General features: G+C 42.1%; 1 long non-coding RNA gene across 1 annotated transcript in view; it reads left to right on the top strand.

Annotated features, from left to right (window-relative positions):
- LOC137629551 (uncharacterized) overlaps window positions 1–18331 on the top strand; it is a 46533-nt gene extending 28202 nt beyond the window's left edge. Inside the window, exons 2-3 of the long non-coding RNA XR_011041534.1 lie at window positions 803–971; window positions 15699–18331. This is a non-coding gene — a long non-coding RNA (uncharacterized lncRNA). The remainder of the gene's footprint in view (window positions 1–802; window positions 972–15698) is intronic.
- The last annotated feature ends 2524 nt before the right edge of the window (window positions 18332–20855 follow it).

The raw sequence follows: 20855 nt of genomic DNA, 5'->3' as shown, positions 1-20855 counted from the left end.
GATAAGGACCTTAAGAGCAGTAAATCACCTCTGACCCTGTCAGGAAGCCTGACAAGGAGATGTATGAAGGGGCATAATCCAGGTATTTCCCCCGAGGAATCAAGACATCACTGAGCAGAAGCAGACATGACTACCCACGAGTACTAACTAGGTATCCAGGTATATACCTGTTAACGAAGCTTGGCCTTAAGGGGGCCGGCCGGCTAATGCTGATATTTAATGACAGGACTTTGACATTCATACCACTTAATAAGGTGACTTACGACATCTCCAAACTACATAGGATTTTTGCCTTTGACTTTCAGTTTTGCGATGCCAGGGTGATCTATCCTGTAAATTAGCGTTTTTCAAATTCTATCTCATCCCTTGATAATTATTACCAAGATTTGGGATTACTACCCTATATAGACCTCCAATAATATGAAGTTTTTTTCTTCTTTTTTTCTTTTTTCTGAAAGTAATGCTTTTGGCTAGATATGAATTTTATTATGGTAAAAAATTACAATCCTAAAAATCAGGGAAAAAAATAAAGAAAAAAAAATAAAACAAAAATTAAAAAACAGTTGTCATTTTATTGTTTTATAATGTATTTCTATGCATGAAGCAATGAAAACATGATTAGTACTGTAGTGACCTCTTATAAATGACTCAGTTTTGTATAGTCAAGAAAAATATAAGTTATATAGAATTTGTAGTTTTCAAAATTGTGACTAAAATAGGCTAATATTAATCTTTAGTACTCCATTGAAGGCATCATCCCTTTGTACTCATTTGAAAAATTTATTTATTTTTATTCCCACAGCAGATATGAGGATGTCCATTTTGTGGTATTACCGGCCTGAACATACCGATTCTGGAAGACGGCCGGAGGATCTCCCAGATGAAATTTTTGCTTCCAAGCATAGAGATCACCTTAGTGTAGCCTGCATAGAGGATCGTTGTTTTGTTCTCACTTTCAATGAATATTGCAGGTAAGAAGCTTATAAGATAGGTGCTGTATATTTAAGCGTTATTATTTACAAATTTTTTTTTTTTTAAATAAAGCATCAGATATTTAAAAAAAGTTCCTTTTGATGTTAGAAATTTTTTTGTTTTGACCCTCCACCATATGAACGTTGAACTTACGGACTTCTTCCAATACAAACTGCCAAAATGATAATTAAAAATTTAAATATTTGATTTTAATGACTATCCTTGGCTAAGAGCTGTCACTCAGGGTTTATGTTTTAAATGAAAAGGAATACTATTTCACCACGAAAAACTTTCTGGGTAAAACCCAGAAACATAAATGGTGGGCTACCCTTAAATCTGCACTCTTTGGTGTAGAGAGAGAGAGAGAGAGAGAGAGAGAGAGAGAGAGAGACCTGGGGTGCACTCCAATGACAGTCATGGTGTTGGCAAGCATGCCCATTTGTCCTCACTTGAGCATGCTAGCTGTATGGAATGTGTGCATGCTCCCTAACTCACAAGCACCTCAATAGCTCCCCCTTGCTCATCACAAGCGAGGTCGCTTGCATTCACCGGAGTGCCCTAACTCTTCGGAGCCTTATTAAGATCTGCGGTAAGCGCATGCTGTTGCTTGAGGACTCACCAAGATACCATCACGCTTGCAAAGGGGAAAGTGAGCACACGCCTGAACCCCTTAGCTCAACTGAGCCTGAACGCAAGGTTGCTTGCTGGCCTCTGCCCAATTCCTAACCTGAACCTGAGGAGCTAGCACGCCTTACAATGTGCACTCAGCCATGTGAGCTACCTAGCATGTGCCTCACTCTCTTGCATGTTGCCCATACACACCCCAATAAATAGGGCACCATTAAGGAAGACTTCACTGTGCTCATGATCCTTTTGGAAGTGCCTCATGGCCCTAGACTTCCTCCTAGGAAATACACTTCGTGCAGGAATCATCAAGTATATCCACTGTGGTAGGGGAACTTTTGCCAGTGAGAGACAGAGCACCTGCTTCCTCACTTTACAGACTAGGGCACTGTCCCAATCAGGCTAAATGACCGCCAAAGGCGCAACAGTAGGCATGAAGAAATATCTTGGGGCGACTCGTAGGCATCGAGACACTTCTCCAGGGCAGCCCGTAAGCATCAAGAAACATCTCCTCAAAGTGATGATCGCCCTTGAAGTAATATTGGTTTTCTGCCACCCAGGGAGGTAACCTTGGCCAACAACTACAGGTTGTCGCCACTTGAATTGAACTAAACTACACAACTCTTGCTCTCCCTCACCTCAGAGTTGGAGATGGGCGAGATAGACCGCTCTGAACCCACTCCAGAATGGAGTCAGCCCAGTGTTCAAGTACCCTATGGACACAAAGGAGAGGAAACTACCATCTAGTGATCTCTCCCCTTTCTCTGAGGGCTTTTGACTTGGGGAAAGAAGGAGCTTTTAAGTGTCCATAAGAACAATGGCTAACATGGTGACGGACCCTCAAGCTCGCTGAGGTGCCCAGGACTAAAGAGATATTCTAAATCGAAATCCATCTGTACATCGCCCTAATCTGCTCCCGACAGAGAAGGTCGATTAGCTGAAAAGTGGAGGAAGGTCAGCCAGGACTTGCAGCTGCACTGGGCGGTTTCCTTTAGGCAGTTACACAGCCCACCCCACTTAGGGCCATGGAAGAATGCAAGATCTTTGCCTCTAGCTAGGCAGAACTACAATCATCCTGCCCTTCCATCCTGAGGTAGGAAACAAATCAGGAGGCCTTTTAGAGCAGATAGGGTCAAGGTTGCAGCTGATGAATGGGGGAAAACGCAAGACCAACAACCCCATTAGGAGGCCTTCCTCCCACGATGCCACAGTTGGTGGGTATGCCTACAACCTAACTTGAGAACTTGAGTGATCACCAAGCTGAACGGTGGACTGTAGATGTTCTTCATTCGAGATACCTTGTCCCGCTCACCAGCTCTCCCCCTCTAATTCGACTACCAACGACATTATCATCCTATCACTGGGGATCAGTAAAGGACTTAGCCCTTAGGGGAGATCAGGTTATGCTAAAGTAGGCACTCTCCTCTCTAGGAGGTGGAAGATGTCTCCCCAGGCTTCATTAGTCAACTCTTTCTAGTAGAGAAGGCATCTGGAGGCTGGAGACTTGTCATAGACTGTCGGCCCTGAACGAGTTTGTTTCATAAACATAGCTCAAGATGAAGGCCACAACAACAATCAGGCAGGCGATCAGGCCTTTCGACTCAAGGACGCATATATCCAGATCCCAGTCCATCTTGCCTTGAGGAAATCCCTCTGCTTTGTCATGGCAAACAGTATGCCACTTCTAAGTTATTTGCTTTGGTCTTTAGACAACGCCACAAATCTTCACCAGAGTCTTTGTGCAGGTATCAGAGTGAGCACATGCCAATGATATCCATCTCTTACACTATCTAGACGATTGGTTGACCCTGGCGTACTCGGAGGAAAACATCTCCTTCACTGAGACAGACTTCTCTCATTTTGTCATGATCCAGTGATTGTGGTGAATTTGGAGAAGTGTATCTTAATGTCCAAAGGACAACTTGTTTACTTCTGAATGGACATATACTTGGCACTCAGGAAAGACTTACTATCGTGGGACAGAGTAGCATGCCTACGAGAGGCGGCACTCCCCTTCCTTTGTCAACCCCATCTAGCAACTCACCAGTGGCAGAAGTTGCTTGGATAAGTAGTCTCTGTGGAATGTCTCATTCCAAACAGTCATCTTCACATGTGGTCACTTCTGTGTGAGATGAAAAGACACTGGTCTTAGCACATCAACCTTCCTCCCTCTGTCATTCATCGTGGTAAAAGAAGCTAAACACTATATTGGAATGGTGGCTGAATGAGATGCATCACAGGAAGGTTGCAGAGCACACCTTCAACATCTGGCATCAGGACAATGGTCCGACCAAGATCGTCATTGTTATTTCAATGTGTTTGGAGCTTAGAGCATCTTCTCGCATTCCAATACTTTGCCCTCTTTTGACTAGTCACTCAATGGTGTCGACGCACACGACAACACCACAATAGTGACACGTTAGCAAGCAAGGAGGTGCAATTTCTCTACAGCTCTGCCAGCTAGCAGTAGAGATCCATAAGTAGGCAGTGCTCTAATCTATCACTTCAACAGCCCGCTTCATTCCAGGCAGAGAACATATAGTTGGCTCAGAATGGTTTTTGCATCCTCAGACAGCGAGCAAGACCCTGACTTTGTCAGGTTCACTGACAGTCGACCTGTTTGCAATCTCTCTAAACTAGAAACTACCAGTATACTGCTAACCGGTGCCAGACCTAAAAACGGATTTTGAGCAAAGCGAAAAATCTATTTTTGGGTGAGATAGCTATGTCGTCCTGATGGAAGGTTCCTTTAGGCAGCTTTCTAAGGGACATTTAGCTAGAGTGGTACTCCCAGAGAATTAACCATAGGTCTCCAGAATTCTAACTCCTGGCGCGAGTATCCTTAATATAACTTTAAGGATATCGCATAAAATCGGGACGTATTTTTTGATACGACACTTAGCAATCTTCACCCCGAATAGATTTTACTCTTTGAGGGGGAAGAGTGGTGAATGAAGAGGAGCCGTTATCAAGGTACCCGATGGACCCCCTCCCTGTACTGCTACGGCCCATCATTCCTTGTTGCATTTAAGCAGGAAAAGCCGCAGATAGAGTAGTTTCGGGTGGGGTCATTTTAAGGAAGAAGGGTGGGTACATGGACACGGCTATCTCACCCAAAAATAGAGCTCAGCCATGTCGTGCTGATGGAAGCTTACCAGAGAATTAACTTGAAAGTACTATATCTGAGGGTTTGTATGAGTGCCTTTACTTTGAATGAGTTCCTTATATGGTCTCCTAGACCTTTATATATGTCATTACCGTTATTTGTCATATACACTAAGCTTGGAACTAGCTTAGGGCTTCCTGCCCCCTGCAGGGAAAGTGTCGACTTCGACTATAAGGATTCAAAGTTTGTATCTCCATAGGGACGGACGGTAAATCTCAGAGATTACCCTTTTCATCCCTTGGAAATCTGTACTCTGATTTCAAGTTGGGCCCTTCTAGGGTTTAATTAAAACTCTAGTATGCTTTATTCGTCTGTAACTGAGATAGTAGCAATAAGACGCAAATACGTTTAGTATTTTACCTTGTAACTAGATCATCAAATGTAGTTACAATCAGGTATGAATCCGATCCAGCATTGAAAACACATCACGGTCCATATTTTCTCTTGTCGAAAAAATATGTAATTTCATCGAAATGATGCCACTCAATGGAGATGTGAAACCAAATCTGACTGATTCGTACAGATTTTGGAAATGCATGAACACCATGGCGCAACGTTCACTCGGCAATGGTGTTATCGGTCAGATATGCACCTATATGGAACAGTGTGTTAATCATCGTTGTGATTTGCACTCGAGGGTAAATGTACCCCTGCACCCGATGCATTGGAAAGTCCCAAAGCAGTTCACTGTCCGTCGCAGGCTTAGACGACGGGTTTTATAAAACTACCTGCCGCCACCACAACGTTTTATTTTATGTACTTGCTTCGTATAGTGTTGGAAGAAGTTCCGTGAAGAATGCAATTTTTTTAGGATCATGACCTGCGGGTGAGCTGTCAGGATCCACTCTGCGAATAAGTAGGTGAGCATTGCTCTCAGTTATTTTAGGGATAGATTTTGATCCTGAGGTTTCGCCTCGTAAGAGCTGTCCTTCCTTGAAGTGTGAAGTTCTACGAAGATAGACCTTAAGACACCCTAATGGGCACAGGGAGACATCTTCCTTCAGTGGGCAGATTCTCCAAGGACCCCACCTTTTGGTGGGCAGCTCGTTTTTGGCGAGAAAAGTAGGATCGGGGAAAGGATTCAGTTCTCCCTTTTCTGTGAACTGAATATGGCCTACATCCCTGATAGGGCCAATATTTCACTAACTCTAGTCCCTGAGGCTATTGCGAACAGAAGATTGACTTTCTGTGTTAGTTCCTTTAGAGTACAATCCTCATTGTTTAGGTTCGAAGCATAGTACAAGACTTTGACCAACGACCATGTAATGGGCTTTGGAGGGGTTGCCGGCTTGGGTCTAGTGCATGCTTTGGTACCTTAGAGAAGGTTTTGCTTTTGAGGTTCGTCTCAAAGGCGTATAAAAGAGGTCTAGTCAGAGCCGACTTACACTTGGTTATTGTAGTGGAAGTCAGGCTTCGTTCAAGTAGGTAAAAGAAGAGAGACAGAAACCTGTTGAAATTTCTGTTGGTCCCCCTTGTTTTCACAAGGGTTACCCCTCTCTTCTAAGACAATTCACATTGTCTCCTAGTTGGACTTCGACTTGTACTCTACAATGAAGTCGGCCATATTCTTCGAGACCCCAAACTTTTGTTCGCTGCTAGGGAGAAAAAATCATGAGATGCAGGTTGTTGGTTCTCGAGGGTGAAATGTAACAGTCGACTTCTGCACCAGTTTGGATAAAACTGAGTACGGCAGAGGAAACAACTACAGTTTCAATTCTAGAACTAGAAGAAACCAATTGTTTTTGGGCCATTTAGGGGCCACTACAGGAGCTGTTCTTTGAAGGATCTTAGCTTGTCGAGGACTTTTAGCAGGAGATTGGTTGGTGGAAACAGATAAATTCGATTCCATCCGTTCCAGTCGAGAGGCATGACGTCTATCGCTTCTACTTAAGGTTCTTGGAAAGGGGCTACATAACGAAGTAGTTTCTTGTTGTCGCTCGTTGCGAAGAGGTCGATCTGCAGTTCCGGGACTTTTATCGAAAATCAAGGAGAATGAGTCTGCGTCTAGAGACCATTCTGTCTCTATCGGCTTTCGCCTGGATAGAGCATCCGCCGTCACATCGCGGAACCCTTGAAGGTGAACTGCTTGATAAATGCCATCTTCTCTTCCTTGCCAGGCGGAAGATGGCTAACATCACGTGATTAATGTGAGGTGAACTCGAGCCTTGTCGATTTAGACATTACTATCACCTCGTTGTTGAGAGCCAGTCCGATGTGGACTGTTCTGCTAGGGGATAGTCTCCTCAACGTCAGGAGGACTGTCATAGCCTCCAAGATGTTGATGTGAAAGTTTTTTAACTGGAATGATCAATTTCTTGCCCTTTCATTTCATGCGGATGGCCTCCCCATTCTTTCAGGGAGACTTCCCTGTGTAATACCACTGGTGCTTGCTGTGGTTGCAAGAGAATTGTCTGTGCTAGGCTCTTATTCGTTGACCACGGCCTGAATAGCGTGTGCAATCGGGTCGGTGTCAACCTTGTTGATCTCTTCGAGTGTTTGATACGTATCTTCTCCAGACTCCTGATGCATCCTTTGGCTGTGCTTCTAGCACCGGGTCTGTCAGTACTGTACTGCGTACCGGAGAGAGCCCGGTACTCTTTCCTGTTAGCGTTTTGAAATCCTCTTGTGTTGGATTAGTCTCTTGACAGATGCCGCTATTTCTCTCCTCTTCTTTAATAGAATGGAGAGGTGGTGTGACTGCAAGTTCCCATGGATTCCTAACCATTGGAACTTGTGAGCTGGAGAAAGGCTTGACTTCTGGCGATTGATCTTGAGGCCCAGGTGTTCCAGGAACTGGATCACCATTCTGGCCGCATGCAGACAAGTAGTCTTGGATGCTGCCCGCACCAGCCAATCGTCCAGGTATGCTACTACCTGTACTCCTTCGGAGCGTAGGTGCTGGACAATCGTGTCCGTTAGCTTTGGGGCTATATTTAGTCCAAAGGGCTTGGCTCTGAAGACAAATTTTGTCTTCTGTAGCCTGAATCCTAGGTAGGAGGAGAGGGGCGACTGACTGGTAGGTGCCAGTAAGTATCTGCCAGGTCTATTGAGACTGTATACGCCCCTTTTTGGTAGAAGGGTCCTTATTACTCCCCTTTTTGGCAGAAGGGTCCTTATGTGTTGCACTGTAAGCATCCCGAACTTGTTGTTCTTGATGAACTTTTTGAGTGGAGACAAGTCTAGAATGACTCTAGGTTTGTCCGAGTCTTTCTTGGGAACACAAAACAGCCATCCCTTGAATTTTGATGGACTTCACTTTCCTCATTACCTTCTTGTTCAAGAGTTCTGAGGTATATTCTTCCAATAAGGGGGTGGAGTGTTGGAAGAATTTTGGAAAAGTGGTTGTGGATTTTTGTTCCATTTCCAACCAAGTCCATTTGTAATTTGGCTGTGGACCCAGGGATCGAAGGTCCAATGATCCCGAAAGTGGAGGATTTCCGGAGGATCCTTTTTTTTGGCCCTTACCTTTGAAGGGCCGAAAGGTGGTCGAGTGCCTTTCAAAGCCTGGATTAAACACAGGTGACTGGATACCAGCTGTTGAGAGACAATCTGGAAGGTGGTTTACGGCTGGGGTACCATTTGAGGCACCGTGGTCATGGTCACGGTCGGAAATTGTGCAGTTCTAATGACGATTTCCTCTTTGAGGACATGCCCCACTTTTGGAGAAGGTTCCTATTCTCCGTGGTGGCTTTGCTAATTACTTCTTGGACCACTTCCTGTGGGAAAGGGTTTTTGCCCCAGATACATGATGAAATCAGTTTTCTGGGTTCGTGTTTCACCGTTGTTGCGGCAAACACATGCTCTCTATAAGTCCTTTTTTGACCTGAGAAAAGCCTACAAATCCATCACAAGGGTGGGGCGTTATTAAAGGCCTGCACACATTTCTAAGCAGTTCTGATGAGACAGGGAGGTGGCAAGACTATCTTTCGTCTCCTGTTCCCTTCTCAAAGGATGGTTTGGCAACTTTGGAAGGTTCTCATTAAACTGCTGGCCTGCTATCTCCGGATCCAACTTCGAGACGGAGAAGGTTAGATGTACCTCTTTTCACTTCTCCTTGCAGGTGGAGATAGCTAGAGATAATGGTTTGCATTTCTCTAGGATTGGGCAGGGTTTGCCCTCTTTTACTGCTCTCATGACACAGTCTAGGGCTTTCCTCGAATGGGGGAAGGCTCAGGAGGAAGGAGCAATGAAGGTTGGACGCTTCTTGCTCAATGCTGAGACTTTGGAGTCAGTATATCCGGCCCCTTTCTGGGTCTTAGTAAGGATGTCTTGTGCCTTGTCATGTTCGAGGACAATGTCTTCCTTCGTTATAGTCTCCTCGCGGGATGTAGGTTCATCTCGCAGTCTCACGTAGCAATCTGGGTACGCTGAAAGCTGGGCCAGAATTGAAGCTCTTCAAGGGGATTGGACCCCAACTTCTCAGAGATATAAAGCTTCCCATTCAACATGGGCACGTGTTCCGTCTACCTCCAGGGGTTGGTTCGGAGCAGTGAGGGAGGTCAGATATTTTACGGGGCTTAGTGGAGTCCCTGGAAGCTCCAGGGTGTTTCCTTTCCTGTACCTCTCTCCTCATCTCTTTGAGATCTTGCTTATTCTCCTCTGGTTCCTTCCAGAACAGTGTCAGCATCTACTGGATCGACTCTAGGAGCGTTTCGCTCCTGCCGACCTGTCTAGCCAGTTGGGGAGTTGGGGCTAAAGAGGTTGACGGCACAGGTTGATATGCCAGCATAGTGAGCTGAGGGACCTCAGTCACCGTCGAAACGGATCCTTCTTCCTCCGTGGGTGGTTGAACCACTCCTTATTCAGGGCCTTCTTGCAGTAGGTCCTGCCCGGTGTCAGTGGACGCCTCTGACATCCGATCTTGGTGGATGTCCAAGCCTTGCAGTGCCTGAGGCACAAACATATTCGATTGAGCCTTAGGGAACAGTAGGCACTTCAAAGATTGTTAGGTAGGTACGGTCCCAGAAAGTTCTTCTGGAAGCCTCATACTCACCTTTGGTAGGTTTCCCATAGTGTTAGGGATATCTTTTACAAAGCAGTCGGTCAGCACGGTCAAGCGATTGGAGCGACCCTTCGGGTCCTAGAACCTCAGGGATCCAGATACGATGCAGCAGGGGCATAAAACCTGTACATCGTATGCCCACAAAAGTTCTTACTCTTGTGGTTGCAGAACACAACTGTACACTTTGCCATTGGCTCCTCCTGTAAGGGAGAAAAGGGTGAATGAGTACTAGTTTGTTTATATCATTGATATAATATATGCTTAAAATACGGGTCCCAGTACCTCAGGGATCCAGATACAGTGCAGCAGGGGGCATGAGACCTGTACATTGTAGGCGCACAAATTTCTTTCTCTTGTGGTTGCAGAACACAACTGTACCCTTCACCATTGGCTCCTCCTGTAGGGGAGAAAAATGGTGAAATGAGTACTCATTGTTTATATCTCTGATATAATTACACATGCTTAAAATAGTATAATTTACTATTACTGTATTTATAATAGCTTAGGATAGTAAGCTAGAAAAGAATTAGGAAATTCACATATCTGTGTTTCCTCTCCAGGCAATTGCTGTGACCTCCTACAATATTAATATTTTCAATTTTCTTATTAGGGAAAATACAGAGTGGAATAACTCTCGTATGTAGAGCTGGAGTCAGTGAATACTAACACTAACTCCTCCACTTGTAGAATATTAATACTGAATGGTAATCATTGGTGTCCTGATGGTCTAAGATTCATCAGGATGTTGAAGGAATACTTCACCTCAACATTTTTAATCGGTCTCAACAGTGGACTGTGAAAGGATACACAGAGTATGTTGGAAATTTCATACTACTGTATTATTAAATACTGTAGTTTTCCAACTGCCGTATTGTTATACTGCAGGAATACTGGCTACTGTATTGTCTTATACTGTACTTTTACCAGTATATTACCTGGCGGCACTAGCTGACAGGGAGAGAGAAAGATTGGTAAGAGGGCTACCGTTTTATTATAGTTTAGCACAATAATTAGGAGTGTAGGGACTATTGCCTCTACTGCCTTCTTTCCAGAATGAGAATTCTAATGGAAGGGGGAGGAATACATTGATTCTAGGTTCCATCCAGCCACAAATTCTGTTGTCGACTGTACTGCCGGTTACAGGGTTTGTGGATGGCAGTCCAAGAGAAGACTGAAGAATACTCAACAGTCTAATGGGTTTCCCACCGGCAGCCGTCAGGGCCGGCTCAACCTTTCCTGGAGCTTTGCTTCCGTTAGGGAGTTGGTCGAAGCGGCAACCTAACCGCCTTTCTAGGAACCCGGCCGGTAACCCAGTCAGCCCGGCAAGCGGGGATGATTGTAGAATACCGGCCAAAGGACATTTGTGACGGCCTAGACAGAAGGGAAAGGGTCTTATATTTTACAGAGAAAGGTGGCGGCAGGTATGCCTCCTACTTTCAGCTGTAAATCAAGGAAGCCTAGCTTCCTATACCGGCGCCATCATGGGCGGCACGGGAATGACTATTCCCTACCCTGAGACATTTAGTCCACAAGGGAGAAAGGTGGCGGCAATTATACTGCCCACTTTCGGTCGTAGACTAGGGAAGCCTAGCTTCCTATGCCTATAATGGTGTAACCTACAGAGGAATAACTATTCCACTGTCAGTAACGCTGTCGGCAACAAGACAAGATATCCTGAGTTACTGTCATATTTCAAGGCCGGGATACTCGCCGGCAAAGAAGATCGACAGTAAAACACTATCTAAGCCAAGCCGGAGTACACTACTCGATGGCGATGACGGAAGATTGGGTTGGCGGCACTCGGGGAGAGAAGGGTCTATCCTCATTTCTCTAAAAGAGAAGCGTATTGAATTAAACTAGTAATTCTAGGAGATATATATATCCCCGACCAAATTAATAAAAACTATACTCGAGGATAAACGGGGGATAACGTTACTAAAGTATACTAAAACGAGTTAGGGTAGCCTAACTCGAGTGTGGATCTCGGCTACGCTAATACCACCGAGAGCCTAGCGTATATGATAAAAACGTTTATTCAGAAGAGGAAATATTACATGTGTAAAGCTATCTTCACTAGTATAATTTTGCCTAACTAGCTAGAATTTCTTTATAGCTAAATACTGGGAACGTGGCACTACTAACTAAATAAGACATTTATTGCGTGTGACAGCGGTCTTAAAATGGCCGCCTCCGGGGATGGCAGTGCTCCACTTAACACACCTAAATTATGATAATTTAACTGTGAGAAGAGAGTTAAAAATTACACTCAGGAAAGATTAAATACTCAATTTTCCAGAGGATGGAGATGCTGGAGAATGCATGATAATATTCCTTGAAAATAGTAACAACACCGAGAAAAGCGAGGGAGAGCACCGTGCTTAAATGCTACTTTTAAAAGGAATGATGGGCCGCAGCAGTACAGGGAGGGGGTCCACTGGGTACCTTGATAACGGCTCCCCTTCATTCGCCACTCTTCCCCCTCAAAGAGTAAAATCTATTCGGGGTGAAGATTGCTATGTGTGGTACCAAAAAATACGTCCTCTGATTTTATGCGATATCCTTAAAGTTATATTAAGGATACTCGCGCCAGGAGTTAGAATTCTGGAGACCTATGGTTAATTCTCTGGGAGTACCACTCTAGCTAAATATCCCTTAGAAAGCTGCCTAAAGGAACCTTCCATCAGCACGACATGGCTGAGCCCAAAAAGAAGCATTCGAGGATGCATTTCAGCACCCTTTGGATACCATTAACGTATTCTTTTCCATCATTCTGTCTGATGAGTGTCCTAAATTGAGTCCGAATCACCCCCAACCTCAATATTATTCTAATAGCACTGAAATAGCCCAAAGTAAAATGATACCCAGAGCTTCTTCTGAGAGACTTATGAGGGAGTTGCCACCTCTTCCCAACTTTTTGTGCCAACCACAAGTTTAGATATTCCATAGCACGTTGGAGTCGCTTTAGCTTCACACATGAAGGCTATCTCAGAGAAAGACTTTTCGTATGAAGTTGCGTGAGAAATGTTTGGATACCTCCTGAAGTCTTCAACCTCTGTGTATCAAGCCAAGTGGGCCATCTTCTTTTGGTGGTGGTGTCGAGAAGGGGCATTTCTTCTTTGAGCCTCTATCCAATTAATAGCTAAATTTGTACTTTATTTACAATAGGAAAAACATGCTCAATATCAGCAGTGAAGGGCTATCACTTAACCTTGAGCCAGGTCATTACATTAGGCTGGAAAATGATGTTTCCTCTTCGGTAAACTCATGCTCATACGGAGCTTTGAACAGGCCTGCCCTCCATTAAAGGTGAAACCACCACCCTTGGACATTACCAAGATCTCATATTCCCTTAAAGAGGGCACCGTACAAACTGTACTCTCAAAACAGTTTTCTGCTCACTTTAGCCTTCGCTAAGCGGGTGCAAACTGCATGGTCTCTCCTTTAACATCTCTCATACCAGGAGATGAGGCAGGTCTCATTCTTCTTCGTCCCCGAGTTTGTTTCCAAAACCCCGAATCTGTCGGTTCCTGATTCCAAGTTTTCATCTTTATAGATCGATCCCAAGCCTGACAATGGTAACCAACGATCCTAATCAGCTACTTTTGTGTCCTGAAGTACTATTTTAAACATACAGTACACATGTAATTTGACCACACCTGCATCACCTCTTCATCAGCACTAGGAGAGTCAAAAAGGTGACCAAGAATACAATCTCTTGACTATTATTATAGGCTAAGGTATATAACCCTAGTTGGAAAAGCAAGATGCTATATAAGTCCAAGGGATCCAACAGGGAAAAATAGCCGAGTGAGGAAAGGAAACAAGGAAATAAACAAACTACAAGAGAAGTAATAAACAATAAAAATATTTTGAGAACATTAACAACATTATATTAGATCTTTCATATATAAACTATAAAAACTTGTTCAAGAGGAAGAGAAATAAGTAGAACAGCGTGGAGAATATAGCTTGAGTCAGAGCACACGATGTCAGGGGAGTTAGTGAGGTCGTAGCATTTAGAAAGAATCTCTTTGGTGTAGGTACTACAGGCAAGCATATGGAAATGTCAAACTATGTTTAAAGGTAAAGATGTCTATAGTTTCATTCCAGTATCATCAAAATAGATCAACAGAATGTCAGCTGGCAAGCCAACCCCCCACTATGGTGCCCAAACATTGCAGTGGCTTCCCCAGTAAACAACTTAAACTCATGGGCCTGGGCTGGGACGATCTGCCTGCCATGCCATGTGAATGCTAGGCGAACGTGTTACCTCTGTACTCCTCATTACGTGCAGAAATCAACCCTAAGGCCTATGTAACTACACTGCAGGTGGTATAACTACCTCGGCTCGGCTCCTCTCACAGAACCATTAGCATCGGATTAAGGACAGAGCTTACGTGGTAGTCGGGGATGAAAGCGATGAATGATTTGGCCTTTTCTTTTCCTTTCAATCCTTCCCTCCCTTGGGGCACAGCATCAAAAACCGTCTGCTGGAATCAATTTGACTGCAGGTAAGCCTCACACAGCCTGCAATTGTTCTATAATGTAATATAGAAACGTCATTCCTCACACTCCTTACTAGGGGGAGTGTGTAGTAACCAGGGAAACCCATTAGTATACATATGCCACATGGTGAGAACCCATTGGTATAAATATGCCATATGGTTGAAATCAGCCAAACTCATAGTTACACAGATATTTTTTCCTGGGTATCCTATATTGCATGGGGCGTGAACCCGGTGGTATTGTCATAGCACTAGTGCATGAGGTGTAAGGAACTGTTTCCAGCCAGTTGAAACAGAGACTTCCTCCCACCTAAGGATGAGTCTCATGTAAAGGATGAAGGTTTGTGCCAGAACAAATGACAAATTTTGAGGAAATTTGTATTTTCCCTTATTATACAAACCTGAGTCCTTTACTCTTACTCGACTGTCATCACTAACCCCTTGGAAAGTCCCTGCTGCAATGAAGGCGACTACTCCGACTACTCATTGAGCAAGCTGGGGGGGGGGGGGGGGTTCCTTACTACCAGTCGGTAACTACCGGCCACTTGTTTACACCTAAGTTATAAAATTTTAACTGCTGTGTATTCCAGCTTTCCTGTTATCTCACCTATTTAAAAGACTCAAATTTATAGTTGGGAAAAATACAAATTATCTCCTAACTTTTCATATCTTTCTATACAGCACTTCTTAAAAAAGAAAAAATAAATGCCTTTGATCACTTGTTTTGAGTTTCCAAGTTAAGTGACTTCTATACACAGATTTAATTACTATGATATACAGCTGCCAGACATCTTAGCTCCCATGAAGTGTAACAAAATTAAGCCATCTGTACCTTCATTTAAACCATCTTTTAGTAATAATAATAATATACAAGTTTAATGAATATTACTCTACAGTACACTATATCAGGATAACCAAAATTACCTGAAGATGGTTATAATATAAATACTAAGAGAACTTACATTGCTTCTTTTGGAATTTATGTACATTGTACATATTTATCAATACTTCCAACTAAACTACAAAAGTTATATCTTAACCATTTTAATTGGATACTATAATACTGGTCATTTTTTAAGTGGTTTTGAGTAATACTAATTAGTATTACTCAAAACCATTGCTCAGGCATTACTTATTGAGAAGCAGTTTCATGGTAATATATTTTACAGATACAATTCATAACATTTTCAAAATATTTTCAGTTTTCAATTTAAATGCAGTGTTGTGTAGTTAAAAGTTTTTAACAAAGTTCTAATTTGATAAAATGCAATGAAATAATTATGCAAGAGTACTGTATAAGGCAAAATACTTAAAATTTAGATGACTACACTTCAACATAGTTAAGTTATAAATTTAAAAATTTTGATGGCTAAACTTAAAATAGTTTAGTTTTAAATTGAGAAATTTTAACCCTGGTTTATTATTTCAGATACAGACGGTTTTTACGACTCTTCCAAGAAGGTGTTTGCCCTGTAACAACTCCAGTCCCTGGACCTGAAGAAGGTTACTGCCGCAAGGATCGCCAGCCGCCAGGTTGTGTTGTACCAGAATTACTATTCTTCTGTCGAAGAGTATATGATTACCGCCAGAAACGTTTATTAAAAAATCCTTACTGAGGGTGTGTGGAGGGGAAGGGCTGGGAGGATGGGGAGGAACCACAGAACTGCACTAATGAATGCCCTCAGAGAAACGAGGAGTTTTTTGAAAATAGTGATCGTGATGGTGATGATGATGATGGCTCTCCGTGCATTATGAGAGTCAGTGCACTGTTAATCTTCTGGCCAATAAACTGTTAAACCTGAACCTGTGTGCATGTTAACTGGATGTCTCAAACATTTGGAAGTGTAAGATATTCCAGACAGAGTTATTGAACTACATTTTTTTTTCTCTAAAAGAATAAGTGCTAAAAGATATTTAATATTAAAATATATAGATATATATATTATTTATAAACTATATATCCGAGCGAGTAGTTGTGAACTGAAAATCAAATGTTAAAAGTGAAATATTGAGGAATTATGCTATGTCATCCGTTTTAAATACTGCCAATACTTTAAAAGTCACAAGAAGTATTTTGTCATATGATAACGTCTGTACAAAGCACAGAATCTTTTGTAATTACTGTACCTTATACACTCGATGACTGCTTATGAAGATAATCTACTGTCACCACTATGGTGTATTAGTCTCGTATTTATAAAGCAACACTGTAAAGATATTTATTTTATTGTTACCAGTGTATAGATTATTTCTTGGCTAAGTCAGATATTTAAGTAATTACTCCCACATTTTGTTTGAAACCAAAGTTTTTATGTTATCTTTGATTATGTACTGTATTCCTATAATTTTCACAGAACCATATAGTTTCCATAAAGCTAACATCTCTCTCAGCTATTTTGACAAAATGCATTTGGATATGTATTACTGTGGCCCAAATCATACCATCAATCTCCATCTGTGCTATTAATGAAATATCTATATATGCTTACATATACAGGCGCAGATGTTTGTTTGAAACTGTATTGGTGTGTATTAAATTGTAGATATATTCACACTTGCAAAAACGATCAATACAAAATCCTTATATATTTTATTGACATTCACAAAAAATGAGGATTATGTACAACTAAATGGAACAAAAAGTCTTCATTACAGCAGGTTGTCTGCAAGGATTAGATAATTCATTGGTCAGTCATTTAATATTTAATTACATTTTTACACTGAGAATGAAAAACTTAAAACTCATTTCTCAATATTTTAATGAAGCCACTAATATAGACAATCATTTTAGTTGTCATTACTGATTTTGTCACTTGTGATTTAAAGTAATTTTTGTAATTTATATTTTGTTAATTATGTAGTTAATTTATATTCTATATACTTCAGAATATTTACATGTTCTACATTTCACAGGGCTTTTCTTCAACAGTATTGTTTGTACATTTTGTTAAAACATGTTTAGTGTTGCATTTTTCATATCTTTCTTCTCACAAAAGTCTTTCTTCTAATCTCCATTCCAATACTGAACCTTTGAAGCAGCTGCAGAAAAGTCTGTAGGTTAGATCTCTTAAGTATTCTATGGTAAAAAAAAAAAAGATGGAAAAAAATTGGAAAAAGATGAAAAGGTGTTGAAGAGCATAATTGAGCATTTTTCACTGGGCCCCTTTGTACGGTTTAAGATGTTAATGGTATTGTTCATACTGAAGTTTTATAAATTAAGAATAATTAAAAGTCTTAAACGTGAACATTTTTCCTCACGTTGCACAATTACTTATTGCAGAAATGAAAAAGATATCAGTGATGAGTGTGCCTACTACAAGATTTTAGTACTATAATTATAAGGGACACTGCACAAATATATACAGTATTTAGATGGAACATACAGATAGGTTGAAAAATTTGTGCTGAGCCTAGTCAAAATGAACACTAAATTCTTAGTGGTAGTTCCCATTTCGCAATCCTGTCATATCTTTTAATATTTTTTTCTGCACATTTTGATAAGTATCCAAGACTAATAATTACAGTACAAGTTACTGGGTTTTAATTTGAAGTGAAACACATCCGAGTGCTACTCATTTCAGTGGAGAAAAATGGACACATGCAATAAAGAAAAGGAATTCAGTGTTGTAGTTTATGCACAGCTTAGTTTTAGATTTTATAGTTTTTCTTATTTTGTATTAATGTAACAAAACTTCAGTATATTGAATTTTTTTTTGTTTCTGTTGCCAGAAGCACACTTTCTTTACCATTATCTGTTATTAAATTCATTTTAAGGTATGCGTATGCAAGATAGGAAGTGATTAGCCATGCATTTTCACCGAGTCTGTTATTATCTGTCCCCATAGTGTTTAGATAAGAGACCTTTCTTCATAGTTGTTATCTAGAGCAGAGCTTTTTTAGTGAGCCTTCATTGGCAAGTCTTCACTGTTAGTTTGTGTCGTGCTAGTGAGTAGATGATAGTATTTGGGTAATTTGTTATGGCAAGGAGTCTATATTATTACATCAGACTAAAGTGTAAATAAAACAGATTTATGTTTAAATGAAATAAAATGATAAATCTTGGTTCTTATTTGTTACATTTTTCTGATATCACAAATTTTGCCTACCCATAAAAATCTCAGACCTTTATATGGGGTTATGACTTCAGCAAAGTTGGAACAGACATGAAGCTTTCATCTAGGTAAACTCGGCTGGCTTCCTTACCTTTGACTTACGACTTGTGAGGTGGTTGAGGCCGACAGTGAAACTTCAAAGATATGACAAACTCGTAGATAATTTGTATTTTTCCTAACGATACAAACCTTAGCTATTTATTTAGGAATATTACTTTCTGCAAAGCTGAAATGACAAGCCATTAAAATTTAGCGAGGGTTAACTACCCACACCGCTCCTACTCGCACACTGGTGATTTAGCTCACTTAGCTTGGAGGTAGGACTTCAAGGGGGATAGGGGCTGGCGGGCAAGTTTGTATAAATAGCTAAGGTTTGTATCGTTAGGAAAAATACAAATTATCTACGACTTTGTCATTTGTTCCGTAACTGGAATACGAACCTACGCAAGACTTTCAGAATACCACCTCGCCAGGTTATGGGGACGCAACAGTATTGTCTTAATACTAGGTACACAAGGGAGCATGGTTTACCTGCAGTGGTTTGAGGTCAGCTTATGCAGAGAACCCAGGATGCTGCTTTCCCCAAGAGAGGGGAGGATGAAGAAAACAATAAGAGCCAGTCAAATCTTTTCATTCACGTAGACTAAAACCGGGTAACAGTGCCCTCAACCTTCTGCTACTTGTCCAATAAGGAGCTTGAGGTATACAATCGGCTGTTGTGCAGCCACCACAGGACCGATAGAGATTGTATTGAGTTCCTGTGGGTCACGTCTTGCAGGAGAAAGGTTGTGAAAGTCACCTGGAGCATTCACACCCTTGCTTGTAAAACCTGCATCACAGAGTAATCTGCTTAGAATGACCAGGGGCATAGCTATGCCTCCGACATCGTGAGTCGATGTGTTGGATGAGGATCTGGATTCAGGGTGTAATTGATGACTCTGAATCCAGCAGAGATGATGTTTTGGTGATCCTCAGTGCTGATGACAAGAGAAGGGACCCGGATGGGCTGTTGCCATTCTCTTGAGGTAGAGCCTCATACCTTACCCCGGGTACAGTAACATGATCTGGATCGTCAGTTACCAAGTCGAGACTTGTGTAGGATCTGTCACCTCTGGAGACTATGTCTGGCAACATACTCGGGGACAAAACTGAAGGTTGACTTTCACCCTTCTCATTAATGAGCGATGTCGAAAGAGACCATAAAGTTTCTGGACTCGTTTGGCCGATGTCAAAGTGGGACGTAAGGTCTCCTTAGAGACCAGAGAACTTGAACCATGTTCCGAGAGGGGGGGTCTCAATTCTGACTGGGAAAAGGCAAGTTGTAAGTCCGCATGAGTTAGGAAAGATCTAGCGATGAGGGGATGTCCCTTCCTTTCAGTTTGAAGGCGAGGCTCAAGGTCGAGTGATCGTCTTTACCTGTTGAAACTGAAAAGGGGGGGTGTCTTTTCCTCTTACATATACTCGTGGATTCCGCCATTGCTGAAATATAGAGATATTGAGTGGAGAGAGACGCTTTCCCATGACACCAACCACAGAAGACTTTATACTTTGCCTGGTAGACTGATGCTGAGGAATTCCTCAGATATCTAGACAACCTCTTCGCAACTTATTGCGAAAAGCCTCTGTGAGAGAGAAGGTACTTTGTGGTAGATGTCGAAGTGTGGTTGTCTGTGACGTGGAGAGGATTCTCTTGGAAGCTCTATCAGGAGCTGCAGAAGGTTTGGAAACCGTTGTGTGTAATGCCATAGCGTAGCTATGAGAGCCCTTGAGAGGCTGACCGATGGCCTAGCCTTCTTGAGTACCCTTCTCCAGACAAAACAGGGATGGGATGTAAACGTCGTTGTTGTACCCACCGTTGTTGGCATGCTTCTTGCCAGAGAGCCTTGGGGTCTAGGACTGGGGAGCAGTAGTTCAGGGGTGTTGCGAATAGATTCCTAGTTAGAGAACCCCATAAAGTCGGGACTTTGTCGGCTACAAGGTGATCCAAAGATCATTCGGTACACATTATACGAGATGCTGAGCACAGATTGTCGGCGAGCACATTCCTCTAGTCTGGAATGAAGCGGGCTGATAGCGGTACCAAACGGACTTTGGCCCTTCTCAGTATTTATATTGTTAGATGGGAAGAGGCTGCGAGCAAGTTCCTTCTTGCTTGTTGATGTAAGCCTCTATGTGGTGTGTGGTGTTGTCACTCATCACATCACCGAGTGGCCCGTTAGGATTGATTGATTGATTGATTGAAAGTTTTCTGGCATCCTGACATCTAAGGTAATTGACGCCGATACCATTTACTGTATATGAAAATTAAAAGAGAATTCAATTAAAACCATAAGAATTAAGAAGTCATCACAATAGTTAAATAGTTTTCAGAAGACCTGCTTCTGAAATAAATCTAAAAATTCCGCTCGAATAGTAAGACACATCATGTCCAAGAATCTTGGCAAGGATAAACCTGCCATCCTCACCTCGAGCCT

This window comes from Palaemon carinicauda, chromosome 37 (assembly GCF_036898095.1).
Source record: "Palaemon carinicauda isolate YSFRI2023 chromosome 37, ASM3689809v2, whole genome shotgun sequence".
NCBI lineage: Eukaryota > Metazoa > Arthropoda > Malacostraca > Decapoda > Palaemonidae > Palaemon > Palaemon carinicauda.
Note: the sequence above shows the minus strand (reverse complement) of the source record. Positions and strands in the feature narration are given on the sequence as shown.